Genomic DNA, 15,209 nt, shown 5'->3' with positions numbered 1-15,209 from the left:
AAGAAGGCTACCCTGTGGGACCCTAGCATCTACGTTTAACGTATCAGAGGGAATGTTGTTAAGGAAGACCTGGAATGATCTATTCGACAGATAATTCTTGATGATCTTCACGAGGAAGATCGGGAAGTTGAATCGCTGCAGCTTAAACACCAGGCCATCATGCCAGACATTATCGAACGCTTTTTCGATGCCAACAATGCCATAGCAGATGTTTTACTAACGGACTTGTTCCGCCTTAGGATTTGAGTAACTCTAGTCAGTTGGTGAACGGTAGAGTGACCCTGTCAAAACCCGAACTGTTCTGGGAGGAAGATGTTATTCTGGTTTACGAATTCTAGTAAGCGACTAAGAATCAATTTTTCGAACAACTTCGAGATGCACGATAATAGGCTGATGGGACGATAGTTTTTAGCGTTGGTAGGGTCCTTACCAGGTTTGTGGATGGGGATCACTTTAGCTCGCTTCCAGCAAGACGGAAAATAGCTGAGCTCCAGACACTTATTAAAGATCGCTGCCAGGTGTTCGAAAAATTCTCGACTCAAGTTTTTCAACTCAAGGTTGAGGACCTTATCGACGCCGGCGGCCTTCATGTTCCTGGTGTGCTTGATGGAAGCTAACAACTCATCAGCAGATGTTTTAGACTCATCGGGAATGACTGAGGGAAGATCAGCGACTCTATTTATTACTTCCTGGACGGCATGCTCGTGCGGGCTAACCATGGCATGACCCGAATTGTGAGAGTTGACAAAATGCTGACCAAGTGCATTGGCTTTTTCAGATGCTGTTAGAAGGAAATGACCGGGGATTGGTGTTGGGGGTGATAGAGGGGGAATAGGTCTCGGTTTGGTTTTCAAAATTTTGGTAAGTCTCCAGAACGGCTTTCCACGGACTGGGAGGGAACGAAGATGTTGAGAAAAATGTTTGTTTCTTAGATCCACCAACCTGCCTTTGTTGATTTTGTTAAGACGATTGATATTGGTCTTCAGGTGAGGCAGACACGAGCGCTGGTACTGTCGTCTAATAGTATTACGGAATTGGATATATCGTTTGGTTGTGTTGTCTAGGTTCAGAGAGTTACTCACCAGACTAGAAGCCGGCACATGTAGATCTCGGGCCAGGGATAATGCCTCAACGATGGATTGAAGACACTGGTCGATGTTTTCTGAGGACTTAAGCTGGATGCTGTAGTTTATTGCGTTTTCCGCACATCGCTGGAACCGCGCCCAATCGACTCGATGGTAGTTACGCCGAGAGACTTGGAATCGGTTAGCAGAGGATCCAACTTCGACTACCACTGGGAAGTGGTCAGAGCTGAGTTCTTGGTGTACAACCGGGTTGGTGATGTTGTCCATATTGGAGATGAACAGGTCGATGGTTGTGTGTACTCCGGAACTGCTCAACCGGGTGGGAGCGGCTGGACCTAGGATGTTGTAGTGGCCTACTTGTAGATCATTGAAGAGGATCAGACCGTTTTGGTTGCGTCGACTGTTGCCCCAGGCTTGGTGTTTTGCGTTGAGGTCACCCGCAATGATGAACTGCCCCTGCCTCCGAGTCAGTTTGATGATGTCGCTTCTTAGGTTCTTTGCCGTCCCGTCCCTTACGTTGACTTGCTTGGGACAGTAGGCTGCGATGATGGTAATGGGACCGACTCCAGTGGTTACTTCCAATCCCACGGCCTCGATGACTTTGAGTTGGAAACTTGGTAGCAGATGACAGCTTATTTCACGCCGAAGAGCAATAGCAACACCTCCTCCAGAAGAATATGCTCGATCCAGCCGTACCAATCGGAAATCGGGAAGAAAGTTGTTCACCTCAGGTTTGAAATGCGTCTCCGTGATGACTGCAATGTCTATTTTGTGTTCGTTGAGGAAGTCAACAAGCCCGTAATTCTTGTTCCTGATGGAACAAGCGTTCCAGTTAGAAATCTTGATGATTTCACGGTCCATATTTGGAAGCGATCATCACCGCAGACTGCAGTTGTTCAGCTCTACTTTTGCAATTGCGAAAAGTGTTGATGGATTCCACGACCAGTGAAAAGTATTGCTCCATGGTGAGCATGGGTTCGTTTTCAGTTGTTCCAGTTGCAGCTTGGGAGAAAGTCATCGTGGACGAGTTCCCTTGGAGACCTGGTGGGAGTGAACGGCTACCGGATTTCGTTGCTTCAGCATACGTAGAGGCAGCTGTGGCTGGTTTGGCGGTTGGATTCAGCGGTAGCGGGGCGAGGAAAGTTATGGGGTGCCGGGAGCCAATGGCAGGGAACTCCTTTGTGTTGTTTGGGGGCACCTTTCAGCGACCTGGTTGATTGTTGGTGGAGGCTCGCTTACGAATCTCGATGAACTCTGCGCGTTTCGGGCACGTTCTACTGGTTGCTTTGTGGGCAGCCCCACAGTTGGCGCACACCGGATCGGCGGTCTCCATCAGCTGGTAGGCATCGGGGGTGTGCGTTTGGCCACACTTGATGCAACGGTACGCCATATGGCAATTTTTAGACCCGTGTCCAAACAGCAGGCAGTTAGAGCATTGGGTGACGTCACGATGCACTGGTTTGTAGGGCTCCCAGGCTACGATGATGGGAATAAGTGCTCGAATGGACTGTAGGTCCGCCAGGTTTACGAGATATAATTGATCACGGTACTTCCGAGTTTTGTTGTGCCGCGTCATCTTGTGGATCTGGATTGGTTTGAGTCCATTTGTCTTCAGTTCCTCCAACAGGATGTCAACTTCCATGTCAGGAAGACCACGGAGAACAACCTTGAGGGGTTTTTCTGCTTCGATGTCATGGGAGAAATATTCCACCTCGTGTTTCTGCAGTATCACTTGCACCGCCTTGTAACGACGACGGAACGACGGAACCATCAGTTTGTATCCCTCAGTGCACATGCGGATGGTGCATTTCAGTCCTCTGTCGATATAAAACACAATTGCTTCACGTAGTCCTTCCGGGAAGCCTTTCACATAGAAAGGCGGGATTTTCTCCTTCTTCACTACTTCGGCATCCGTGGCGTTTTCCAGGACAGCGAGTCTGTTGTTGGCCAAGAGCTTATTAGCCGCGGGATTAGGCGTGTTGTCAGGCCGAGGCCGTTTCCCCGTACTAGAACTGGCTGTTGATTTACCCATATCAGGGTTCACCGAAGCGTCGGTTTCCAACGCGAACACACAAACTTACGAACTAACGTACAAAGCGAACGGAGCGAAAACAAACTACTGTACTGCTCAACAAGCTAGCAGAGAAACCTAATGATGGGGTGAAATGTTCGAATGTACCTTTTATATCAAGGTTTGGTCAGTTAGTTGGAAAGCGGGAGGAGTTAAGAAGAGAAGAGAATGGCAAGGGAAATAAAAAAGCGTCGGGAACAGAAAATGACAACAACAACAACAAATAGTTTACAAAGTCAGATCGGTTGTATCCGTTAGTGTCGGCTGTGCTTGGGAAGTGAGGTAGTGATTGGCTTCTCGGTATGATGTAGACAATCGATGTTATTTTCTAATTTTCCAATAATGTATCTCAAACAATAGGTTGTTTTTGTTACATAAATTTAACCGTAAAAGTATTTCTGTTCGATTGAGGCCACAACCTCAATAACCTGATTATAAATGACTGAAATAAAAGTGCTCAAAACCTGACCACTTTTCCCTGGTTGAATTACTAGATTTTCAAATTCAGGTACCTAACTTACAGATAGACGTAGTCCTACGTCAAAACTGGTTTGAATTTTGAGAACCATCATTTATGTTCATACAGCGGGGGCCTAGTGTGGTTGGTAACGTCTCCGCCAACCACGCTCGACGCCTGGGTTCGAATCCCACCACCGACATAGGTGTCGATGGTTGTGAGGTGGCATGATCCACTCACAACCAACCCAACTGGTCTAGATTCAATCCTAGCCGACACCGGGAGATTTTCTGAGGCGAAAATCTCTGGGATCACGCCTTCCATCGCATGAGGAAGTAAAGCCGTTGGCGCCGGTCCGTTAATAAACAAGTCGTGAGATAGGGTCCTGGGTGTGGAGTCGCCTCCCTGGGCGTCGGTGATTGGCCACAACAGTGGCGGAACTAGACCGACGGAAAATAAGCGAGAATAAAAAAAGTAGGTAGGTGGTATTCAAGACACGACCGCATGACGTTGGACTACGGTATTCTTATATTTCATTAAAACAAATAAAAGAGAGAATTGCAACTCTAGTATTTGCTGCAATTTTATCTAACAGTGCATTTCTGGATGCTGAGACGTTAAAACGTTATAAATAATAATATATACTAAAAGGATGGATATTTTTTATTTAATCGCTGTCATTTCATACATATTCGAATCAACCCTTTGTTTGCTGCACTACCAAGACAATAATTTAATTAAGCGAATTGGTAAAATTTTCCTATCTAAGCAAAAAGCAAACTTTACGAAACTATCTGAAATTGGAGCCCAGAACGATTCAACCTAAAATTTTAAATTTGAAAATTGTTTGACATTTAATCGATAAAACTCATGCTAGGTTAGTTCCAGCCCAGCATATAACTTCATGTATTTGAAAAAAAAACGTTTGGTTCAATAACTCAATATAGCAAGAGCTCAATCACACGTTTTTCGGTAGTTGTTATCAAGGTTTGGGCGAGTGACAGGAAAATATCTTAACTTCTTCAGTTGTGATTTAGAGCATTTCTAATTGTTTTGTTATTTTTCACGATAGCGACAAGTTTGTTTCTTTCTCTGTGTGCGAGAAACAAAATCAAAACCGCGCACCGAGAAACAAAAACGAAAATTTAATGAATGCTCATTGAGAAAACTTGCAACTCTTTTACCAATAACTTATGATACTCAAAAGAGCCCGTTTTGATCTAAATCAAATTTCTAGTAAATAAAGGTTGATCATTCATAGGTAGTTATTTTTCCTCGATGAATAAAGACTGGCTGAAGAAGTTAAAATCGCTGCTGTAAAATCAAATTCACAACTGTGTTCGTTAAGACGTTTTAATATTTTCAATGACAATAATAATCTTCGATAAACACCCGCTATAGTTATTCACACACACGCTATAACTATCTAAACACGCGTTAAAACTATTCATACACACGCTGTAGCTATAGCTATCCATACACACGCTATTCCTTTCCATACATCCGATACAACTATCTATACACACGCATAAGCTATCCAACCATGTGCTATTACTATCCATACATACGCTATAACTAATCATTACACACGCAGCAGCTATCCACACACAAGCTATAACTATCCGTACACACGCTGAAGATATACACGCAATAGCCATAATATGCTACACATGCTAGTGTCTTACACACGCTATAGCTAGCCATACACACGCAACAGCGCCATCCCTATCATCGCAAATGTCATAGCAATACAGATGCACATACGCTATATGTGCACACTGCACACAAACCCAACGTTTTCACCCAACGATATCTGAATTAGATTACCGCTGGTGGGGTCCAACTCAGATCGAAGGAGCACCGAACTGAATGAAGAAATGCAGCTTCCCACTACCTCCGCCGCTGCTGCCTGATACCACCGCTCTGGTTCTGCTGCAGCTCAGTTTGGCCGCTGGAATCAGCCACCGCTGCTGATTATACAAGACCGGCCTGGTGGCCTTTCACTTGTTAACTGATGACTGCTATGAGACGACACAGGCTATTATATAGCCCAAAGCAAAAATCCATCCGCGAGCAAACAAGAAGCGAGCTTGTGATTGGTTGAATGTGCACGACTTTTGACACAACTTTTAACTAGTTTAGTATCGAAAACATATTTAAATTATTATATGACAATCTTGCGCAATATTTCCCCCATCAATCAAGCCATTGGTGTTTAGAATCTGTTCAGTGGTAATGATAAAAGAAGCATTTTAAAACGGTGTTGAAACACCTGTTGCAGCTACCGAAAGCGAGCTCGTTATTGGTTGAAAGCTGTGAGACTGTTTACGAAGTCAGATCGGTTGTATCCGTTAGTGTCGACTGTGCTTGTGAAGAGAGGTGGTGATTGGTTGCTCGGTATGATTTAGACAATCGATGTGATTTATCAATTTTTCAATAGTGTATCTCGAACAATAGGTTATTTTTGTTACATAAATTCAACCGTAAAAGAATTTCTGATCGGTTGATGCCAAAACCTCGAAATTCTGAAAAGAAATGACTGATATATAAGCGCTCAAAACCTGACCACTTTTCCCTGGTTTTCCCCGGTTGAATTACTAGATTATCAAATTCAGGTGCCTAACTTCGATATAGACGTTAGTCCAACGTCAAAAAAAAAAAAATTATGTTCATTAGCAAACAAAATAATACATCGCTTGTATGAGTTTTACCGCAAAACATTTAATCAGACGTTTGTTAGTAAAATTACTTCAGACGGCACTTTGAATTTCAAGCTGTTAAATTCGATATCCAAAAACCACCTCAAATGGGCAAATACCGTTTAATAAGGGAAAAGTGAAAATACTAAATTTCTTTTGAAGATAGTATAACAATAAAACCAGTACAAAAAATATCTGCCGAGGCAACCTCCACACCCCCTCCCCCCTCCCCGTACCAAAATCCGGCCCTAGGTAGCAATATACTCTTAGAACTTTAAATTTTGTGGTGACTTCTGTTTATTGAAAACAGAAATTTTGAGGAATTTTAGAAGATTTAATATTCTTTGATTATTCAATATTTAATATGAATGAAATCGAGCAACAAGGAAAAAAATCGAACGATAATAGTAAAATCAAAGATCAAAATCCAAAACTGAATTATGTTTAAAAGTATACTGAATTATGTTTAAAAGTATACTTAGTTGTCGAAAAAAGAATGTTAATATGTATCTTGATTTATTAAAATTAATATAAATATTTTGCAAAACGGGTTTATGACGGCAACAATTTTAATTACTACCCTCTTTGTATTAAAAAAATAAGAGAGTTAAAAAGTACACTGCCGTTCTACGCATAGTTGTCCCAAGTTACTTTTGGTCGATTTTCGTTTTTTATCACCAATGAGTCTATTTTCACATATATTTTTGAAAAACTTTTAAAAATAACATTGTTTGTTCCGAAAATCTTGAAAAACTATACCAAGTCTCTTTGTCCCATCGATGATTTTCTACACATATTTGTCCCACTAGATTTTTTATATTCTTATTCATCCCACTAACAACTAATTTCCACATTTATAACTTGGGAAGGGCTACAGAGCACTAAAGACTTCTCCTAACAACGTTTGGTACATTACAGGTTTGCTTCTTTATTTAAATGCGGTACGCTCATATCTTTGTTAGGGATAACTAAGCCATATCTGCTGGTTTGTAATCTGAATGCTCTTCCTTTTCGAGCATAAAAAAAGATAAACGCATGAAATTCATACTAATTGGAAGTTGTAAGAACTGTCTTTAGTGTGTAGCCAAAATGGTGAAAGCCCAACAACGTTCAAATATGATAGGAAAGGGCAATCTATAAAACAATTCCCTTTTGTAATGGTAAGTCATCTGATACTAATTCAATTAACTAAACTTTCATCTCGACTATCATCACTTGCACATAAAGACAACAAGATTAACGTGATCATTTTCGTGAAAGGTTAAACAGCCTTGTATCTCCAGTACGAACTTTGTATTGGGAAACATCGAATGCACGTGGTGGGACTGATATGCGTAGAAATTACATATTGGAAGGCAAATTTCTCGGCATTATTGTCCCAGTGGGTATTTTTATGGAAAAGAGTGTTAAATCGAAAAACCTTCAACTAGATTTATTGATAACAGTCTATTGCAAGGTAAAACTGTTAGAAGCCCATAATTGCGTTTGTCACATTGACGCAATGCGTAAAAGTACTTTAAAACTTTAACAACATTTTTCTCGTTTGCATGATTTGGAACATGGGACAAATATGCGTAGAACGGCAGTACACGCCGATTTTTTATTTCTTACAGTACAGTTATAATTTGATGGTAACAAAGCATTCATTTATAAATAAATATTATCTATTAGCGGAGTTCCTCGATTTTTTTTAAATTGAAACATCGAAAAAATGAAGAAAACAGTTTAAGATGTTACAAAATCATTTAAATAGCAAAAAACAGCTCAAAGAGTCGAGTTTTCTGAAAAAAAAAACATTTAGAGATAATCTTGAACGTGATTATCCTAAAATGTTTTCTTAAGAAGTTTCAAGTTCACACGGTGTGCTTTAAACGCTGTAACTTTCTCGTTAAGTATTGCTTAAATTTTAATAAAAAAATTGGAGAAGGATTTCAAGGAGATGTACTTTAGAATACAGTAATAGAAATTTATTATTTTTTCCAGTAAAAAGATAAGATTTTAAAAGGGTAATTAAGGTGAATCACAATCACGATTCGGGAAAATTATACGTTATTGAATTTATCAAAAATCAATGCTGAAGAAAATAAGAATGTTAACAAAAGCTGCATGGCGCTCATGGTTATCAACATGCTTAGAAAGCTCATTATGCGAAGGTTAAGTCGAAATTGTGGAATATTTAAACAGGCTCGAATGGCCACCGAATATAATATGTCGAAATAAAACAAATATTGAAAACAATAATGTTTTTCATCTATCAGCAAACTATACCAAAAATAGTTCATTTGTAGTGCATTTTTGGTTAATACTCTAACATTCATTCGTCTCCAAGAAGTTCCCATCCCACCACAACGCATACAAGTCTTTCGAATCTCTATCCATACTAGCATTCAACGCGATTTCATCAGTAACATCAGAGCACTAACTCAAGGTGAACAGTAGTATGAAACATGTTGCGCTACAACAAACGATACACAATACGACAGCGCATTCATACTCAGAGCGCGAACAGTGCTGTGAGCGGAGAAGGAGACTGAAAACAACCGGCAGACAGCCAGCAAAGCGCTCGAGAATGGCGATGAATAATGGAAAGTCAATCTCAGCTGGGGAGGGCTACCGGCAAACAACACATGTACGAACACCAACATCAAATTGTAAGCATTACTTTTCTCAATGTGTGATCAAAAATGATTGATTTGTTAAAAACATTAACATTTCTAGTTGATGCTGTAATGCTATGATAATCTATTCCTGGTAATCCGTAGATAGTTTTGATTCTATCGATTGTCTTCTTTCTATTAGATATGCGAACGTCTTGCTTTAAATTAATGAGATATAATTAGGTCTAATGAATACTTTAAACAGCCGGCTTTCTCCACATTTCTGCTCACCTGAATTCTGTATCTCACCTAAATGACTTTTTATCTTTGTGCTCCATTTTCCACTGTTATAACTGCTTTTCATAGCTTTGTTTTGCCTTGAAAAGGCGAGCCATAACTATTTTTCACTAGTCCCAATTCTGACGTGGTTGAAATGTGGAAATCGTTTGGCACAAACTATGTACCGTTCTTGCTGAACGTGTGAAGACATCCGTGAGAAAAAGTAAATGAAAAGTTCTATGAATAGAACGAATCAGCTCGGTAACTGTGGTTTTTCACCGCATAATAAAATGATGATTGTGCGCGCACCATCCAAACATGGCACTAATGTCTTAATGCTGCAAAACATGGAATAATGGTGCTGTTTCGGCAAACTTACGTGCTTTGTTAACTTACCTAAAATTGCGATCAGCAGTATCTGTCTGATTGCGATCTCTATGACAAAAAAAAACAGCCAGAGTTTCACATTTTATATCTTTTTTTGCTACTCATACCTATACATAGAGAGATTTCTTATCAATTCACTCTGCCGTTGGCAACATCTTGTCAGATACCAGTGATTTTCCTGAGGTTCGAAACATTGGGAATTTAAGTAATACTTACCTTAAACTTAAAATATATAGTCGTCTTCTTGAAAAGGGCCAAACTTATTTCTGATTTTTTCGATTTTCTTATTCAGAAACAGTAGGATCTTTAAAGATTAAATCAATAAAGGGAAAGTTGAGCTTTGTTAAATTTTAATGATAAACATTATGGGAATGGATCGCTGGAGAATAATTTCAGTGGTAAACTTGAGCAGAACTTTAAATTAGAAAAGGAAATCTACTAGGGAAACATAACAAGACGAACAAAAAACAGAAACAAGGTCATAAGTATTAATGGACATTTTCGAATATCTGGTTTTAGTGCGGGTATTAAAAAAGTTGTTGAAAAAACTTCTTCCGAGAAAGTGCAATTGTGAAGATCAGAAATGGTGTTGTTGTTTAGACGATTTTTAGGATTTTGTATAGACAACCAGTAAAATAATAGGAAATATAAAGAGCAATAAAGGCAATTTGAGTACATATATAATTTTTTGCTGTAAATGTAAAATTGTTTATAAGTAAAAAGCACGTTTTTTTAAACAAATTTAAATAATTTAACTCATTTAAGTAATCTGTATGAATCCTATAGTTTAAGAGTACCATTTTTAGACAAAAAGAAGAAGGTTTTTTGACTTTTTTCAAAAACTGCGCATTTTTTTTAATTCCAAGTTTACAAACTTGCTTAAAGTACTGATGCCATCAAACTTGCAAAATCTGACTGGAATTTGAATGTGTCGCCAACTCCATGAACGCTATCTCACAATATTAGAATTCCAAAGCGTTTACCAAGCGTCCGTCCCCATCCCATGGGAGTTGTACACCAATTTTCACTATTATCTTTAGCCAACGGCCAACAAAAGGCAAACAATTTAATGTGCTCAGATTGCGAGCGTGAACCTTGATTTCGCTCCGTCTGTACGTTTCTCTTAAGAGCATGCAACGCGACGATATCGGCTGCCAGCTTCGACATGCTGGCTCTCCCGTACTGCTGGTCTTGCTGTATTTGCTGGCGACGACAAAATGCGCCACATGGTTAAGGGTATTGCATTCACACGCGCATGGAGCCTCCGCGCCGCCGTGGTCGCCGCGTTCTGCTATTCACGCGAACAGCGTGCGCTTTTGAGAGGAACAGCTAGGGAGAAGATTGCAAGCGAAAGCGAAACCTGCCTGGCAGCTAGTCCGTCAGTCCGCCTGGTGACTTTCGAGCGAGTGGTGTTGTGTTCGAACGCTGGTGCCCCGTGTGCTTTGGATGCCGCGCGCGCGGTCAGAGTTTCAGTTCACTTACTTTGAATTGGTAAACAGTTTGTGATTGATGGTTGATTCAACTGTGACTTGTGTTCTGCGGGGAAAACGGTGGATCCGGTTCTCGGAGAACCTAAAAGTGCAATCTCTACAGCAAGCGCCCTAGTTAGAGTGAGCTAAGCCACCAGAGGTGACCTTATGTAACGTGACTCCCGTGCGCGCATTGACCGTATCGAGCGCAATCAAGCCGAAGACGAATTCGAGAGGCTGAATGAAAGATATTGACTTGATACAAGTAACCCCAGTAGGTGTAATTTTTCTTCGTTTCTCGGTTCTCTTGTCATTGTTAATTGTTAATTCTACCCCTTCGATACGCATCGAAGTTTTCGATTATTTTGGCGAGTTTTTCGCCTTCGACTTAAGATGATCTTTTCGGGCTAGCCACACAGTAAAGAAGGTTCAGGAAGATAACAAAAACGAGTTTCATCACTGTGACGTGAAGTGAACTGTATTTTTTTGGTGTGTTTTACTGCGATGAAGAGCCATGCGCTTGGGCAGCAAGTAGAAGTGTGATTGGCGGTTTGTTACTTGAGCCGGTCAGGTTGTTGTTGTTGTTATTGTGGTTGTGGTTCCTGCTAGAGGTCCAGGCACGGATAAGCCTACTCATCGACCCGTGCTGGTGGTTCCAAGTGGGTGACTTGCACTGGAGAGGAAGCTCAGAAGATGCTTCGTGGCTAGCCTCCGCGCACACACACCATTACACATTGGATGGAATATGCTAATGAGAATCGACAAGTCAATAAATTATGAACGCAGTTGAAGACGGATGTTGTTCTGAAGTACTTCTTTTTATTGCACTGCCTCGCACGGTTATTACCCATATGCGTTGTGGAGGCGAAACATCGCCGGAAAGAGATTGAAAATCGAAAGTTGCGAAACAGTTTTTGTGCGATTGTGAAGATCAGAGAAGGTGTTGTTGTTTATTGCTCGAGAGATACCGAAGGAATTTTCCTGGCCACGGCTAATCAACGGTACACACATACAATAGAGTGACAGATTACAGCAGTGAGGAAAATATTGTGTGGACTAGTGTGGTTTGTGTTTTCAGCTTCGACCCTCGCTACCGATTCGAAGCGAAGTTTTGTCTGTGTTTCGCTGTCTCCATCCAACAGCGTTGAATAAAAACAACTGCCTGAAGTTCAAAGCTAACGATGGATTGTGTGTTAATTATCTGATTGGGTAAGTGTTGCGACAGCTTGATCATAGTAGAAGGTGTTGATCTGTGCTTTGGCACCCGGCGTTTGCGATACATGTAGGTTGAAGAAGGTTGTGTAGTTTTCAGGATTTTTGTTAGCGATACATTAGTTTTATGCTGTTTGGTTAATGTTTCTATTGGAATTTTTAGATGAATTATTCCTCAAATGACATGATGCATGTTTTTGATTATAATAATTTCATACTACTGATCGCCATCACGCCTTTTTTTTTTGTACGGAGAAGGCGTCATTACGCCGTGTGTGTAACTGGGCTTTTAGTCTGTTCGACCGCAATTGCTTGTGGAGCCCATAGTAGGCACGACTTCCGCTGATAATACGCCTCCGGATCTCACGGCTGGTATCATTGTCCTCGATTACCAGTGAGCCAAGATAGACAAATTTGTCGACTAACTCGAACTCATCGCCGTCGATCGTAATGCTACTACCTAACCGATGGCGGTCGGCTTCGGTTCCGCCGACTAGCATTGACTTCGTTTTAGACGCATTTAACTGCAACCCAATCCTCGCTGCTTCGCGTTTTAGTCTGGTGTACTGTTCTGCCACCGCCGCGGTTGTTCTGCCGACAATGTCCATGTCATCAGCAAAGCAAACGAATTGACCGGATTTGTTGGAAATCGTACCCCGCGTGTTGATATCCGCTCGATTCATTACACCCTGTAGCGCAATATAAAATAGCAGGCAAGAAAGACCATCACCCTGTCGAAGCTCCCTGCCGGATTCAATAGACCCGACAATCCACCCGAAATCCGCACACAGCACTGCGTCCCATCCACCGTAGTCTAATCAGCTTCCCCGGAAAGCCGTTTTCGTCCATGACCTTCCATAGCTCTTTTCGGTCGATAGTGTCATACGCGGCTTTAAAGTCAATGAATAGGTGGTGCTTGGGGGTTCTGTATTCACTGCATTTCGGGAGGATTTGCCGTATGGTGAAGATTTGGTCCGTCGTAGACCGTCTTTCCACGAACCCGGCCTGATAACTTCCCACAAATCTGTTGGCTAGGGGTGCACTTTGTAGGCGGCATTCAAGACGGTGATCGCACGATAGTTCCCACAGTCCAGTTTGTCGCCATTCTTGTAGATGGGACAGATAACTCCATCCTTCCATTCCTCCGGTGGCTGTTTTGTATCCCAAATCCTTGCAATCAGCCGGTGCAAACAAATGGCCAGCTTTTCCGGGCCCATCTTTATAAGCTCCGCTTCGAGGCCATCCTTGCCAGCCGATTTATTGTTTTTTAGCTGCTTGATGGCATCTTTAACTTCGCCTATTGTTGGGGCTGGCACGTCTTCTACATTTGTCACACCGGCGGGATCGCTTTCTCCGCCGCCATGGTCTCCTGCCTGGGCGCCATTCAGGTGTTCGTCGAAGTGCTGCTTTCACCATTCGGTCACCTCACGATCGTCCGTCAGAATACTACCATCTTTATCCCGGCACATTTCGGCTCGCGGCACAAAGCCTCTACGGGATGCGTTGAGCTTCTGATAAAACTTTCGCGTTTCCTGAAAGTGATGCAGCTGTTCAAGCTCTGCAAACTCCTCCTCCTCCAGACGGCGCTGTTTCTCCTGGAAGATTTGGGTTCGCTGCATCTTCTTCTGTCTATGTCTTTTCACGCTCTGACGAGTGGCACTGCGCATCTTCGCCGCCCGCGCAGCGTTCTCCTCATCCATCATCCTCCTACATTCGCCGTCAAACCACTCTTTTCGTTGGGTTCGTCCCACATGCCCGATGACGTTCTCCGCTACGCTGTTGAAGGCTGTTCTGATGTTGTTCCAACAGTCCTCGATAGGAGCTTCCTCCAGCTAGTCCTCTTTCGGCAATGCAGCTTCGAGCGAATGCGCGTTGTTTTCGGCGACGTTAGGATGCTTCATTCGCGCGAGATCTAACCGAGGCGGGCGTCGGTACCGAATGTTGTTAACAACGGAGAGTTTTGGGTGCATCTTAACCATCACCAGGTTGTGGTCCGAGTCGACGTTAGCTCTCCTATAGGATCTCACGTCGATGATATCTGAGAAGTGCCGACAGTCAATCAGAACGTGGTCGATCTGTGTTTCTGTCTGATTTGGTGACCTCCAGGTGTACTTGTGTAGGAGGTTGTGCTGGAAGCAGGTACTACGCACGGCCATGTTCTTGGAGGCGGCAAAGTCGATGAGACTTGGGCCCATTTCGTTGGTCAGCTAGTGCGCGCTGAACCTTCCAATCACCGGTCTGTATTCTTCCTCCTGGCCGACTCGAGCGTTGAAATCCCCGATGACGATCTTGATATCATGCTTTGAGCAGCGGTCGTACTCAAGCTCCAACTGCGCGTAGGATTCATCTTTGTCGTCTTCGGTACTTCCGAGGTGAGGGCTGTGCACGTTTATGATGCTGATGTTGAAGAAACGGCCCTTGATTCTCAACCTGCACATTCGAAGACTGATTGGCCACCACCCAATCACCCGTTTCCGCATCTTGCCCAACACTATAAAAGCTGTCCCCAGCTCATGCGTGTTGCCGCAGCTCTGGTAAATGGCATGACCATCCCGGAACGTACGTACCGTTGAGCCCTTCCAGCACACCTCCTGCAGCGCTACGACGTCGAATCTGCGGGATTTCAATACTTCGGAAAGCACTCGTGTGCTCCCTTGGAAATTGAGAGATCGGCAGTTCCATGTCCCGAGTTTCCAATCGTTAGTCCGTTTTCGTTGCATGGGTCTGTGCCGATTGTTCCAGTCCGAATTTCTTTGTTCCTCGTTCATTACTTGTGAGTATATTACAGTGGCGGCTTTTAAGGCCTGCGCAACAACCCCCTGTCTCGCCGGAGGACCATCGTGCACAACACTGTTTAGAGTCCCACGTTGACACGAGGACGGTAATCGGCCGCCCCTAACCTGGAGTACAGACGCCGTTTTAAGCCGCTCGTAACATGGAGGTCAGACGCTCG

General features: G+C 42.7%; 1 protein-coding gene across 4 annotated transcripts in view; it reads left to right on the top strand.

Annotated features, from left to right (window-relative positions):
• The window catches only part of LOC129720744 (uncharacterized protein DDB_G0275275), a 385,619-nt gene that overhangs the window by 7,874 nt on the left and 362,536 nt on the right, over positions 1 to 15,209 (top strand). For 3 of the 4 annotated variants that reach the window (XM_055672416.1, XM_055672414.1, XM_055672417.1), the window contains exon 1: positions 10,949 to 12,253. The exons of the other annotated variant lie outside the window; for it this stretch is intronic. The gene's annotated coding sequence lies outside the window, so the exon portion shown is untranslated. Of the gene's footprint in view, positions 1 to 10,948; positions 12,254 to 15,209 lie in introns of those variants that run through there. 4 annotated transcript variants of the gene reach the window in all.

The sequence above is a fragment of the Wyeomyia smithii genome, chromosome 2, assembly GCF_029784165.1.
Source record: "Wyeomyia smithii strain HCP4-BCI-WySm-NY-G18 chromosome 2, ASM2978416v1, whole genome shotgun sequence".
In the NCBI taxonomy this organism is placed as follows: Eukaryota; Metazoa; Arthropoda; class Insecta; order Diptera; family Culicidae; genus Wyeomyia; species Wyeomyia smithii.
This window is presented reverse-complemented; position numbering and strand designations above follow the sequence as displayed.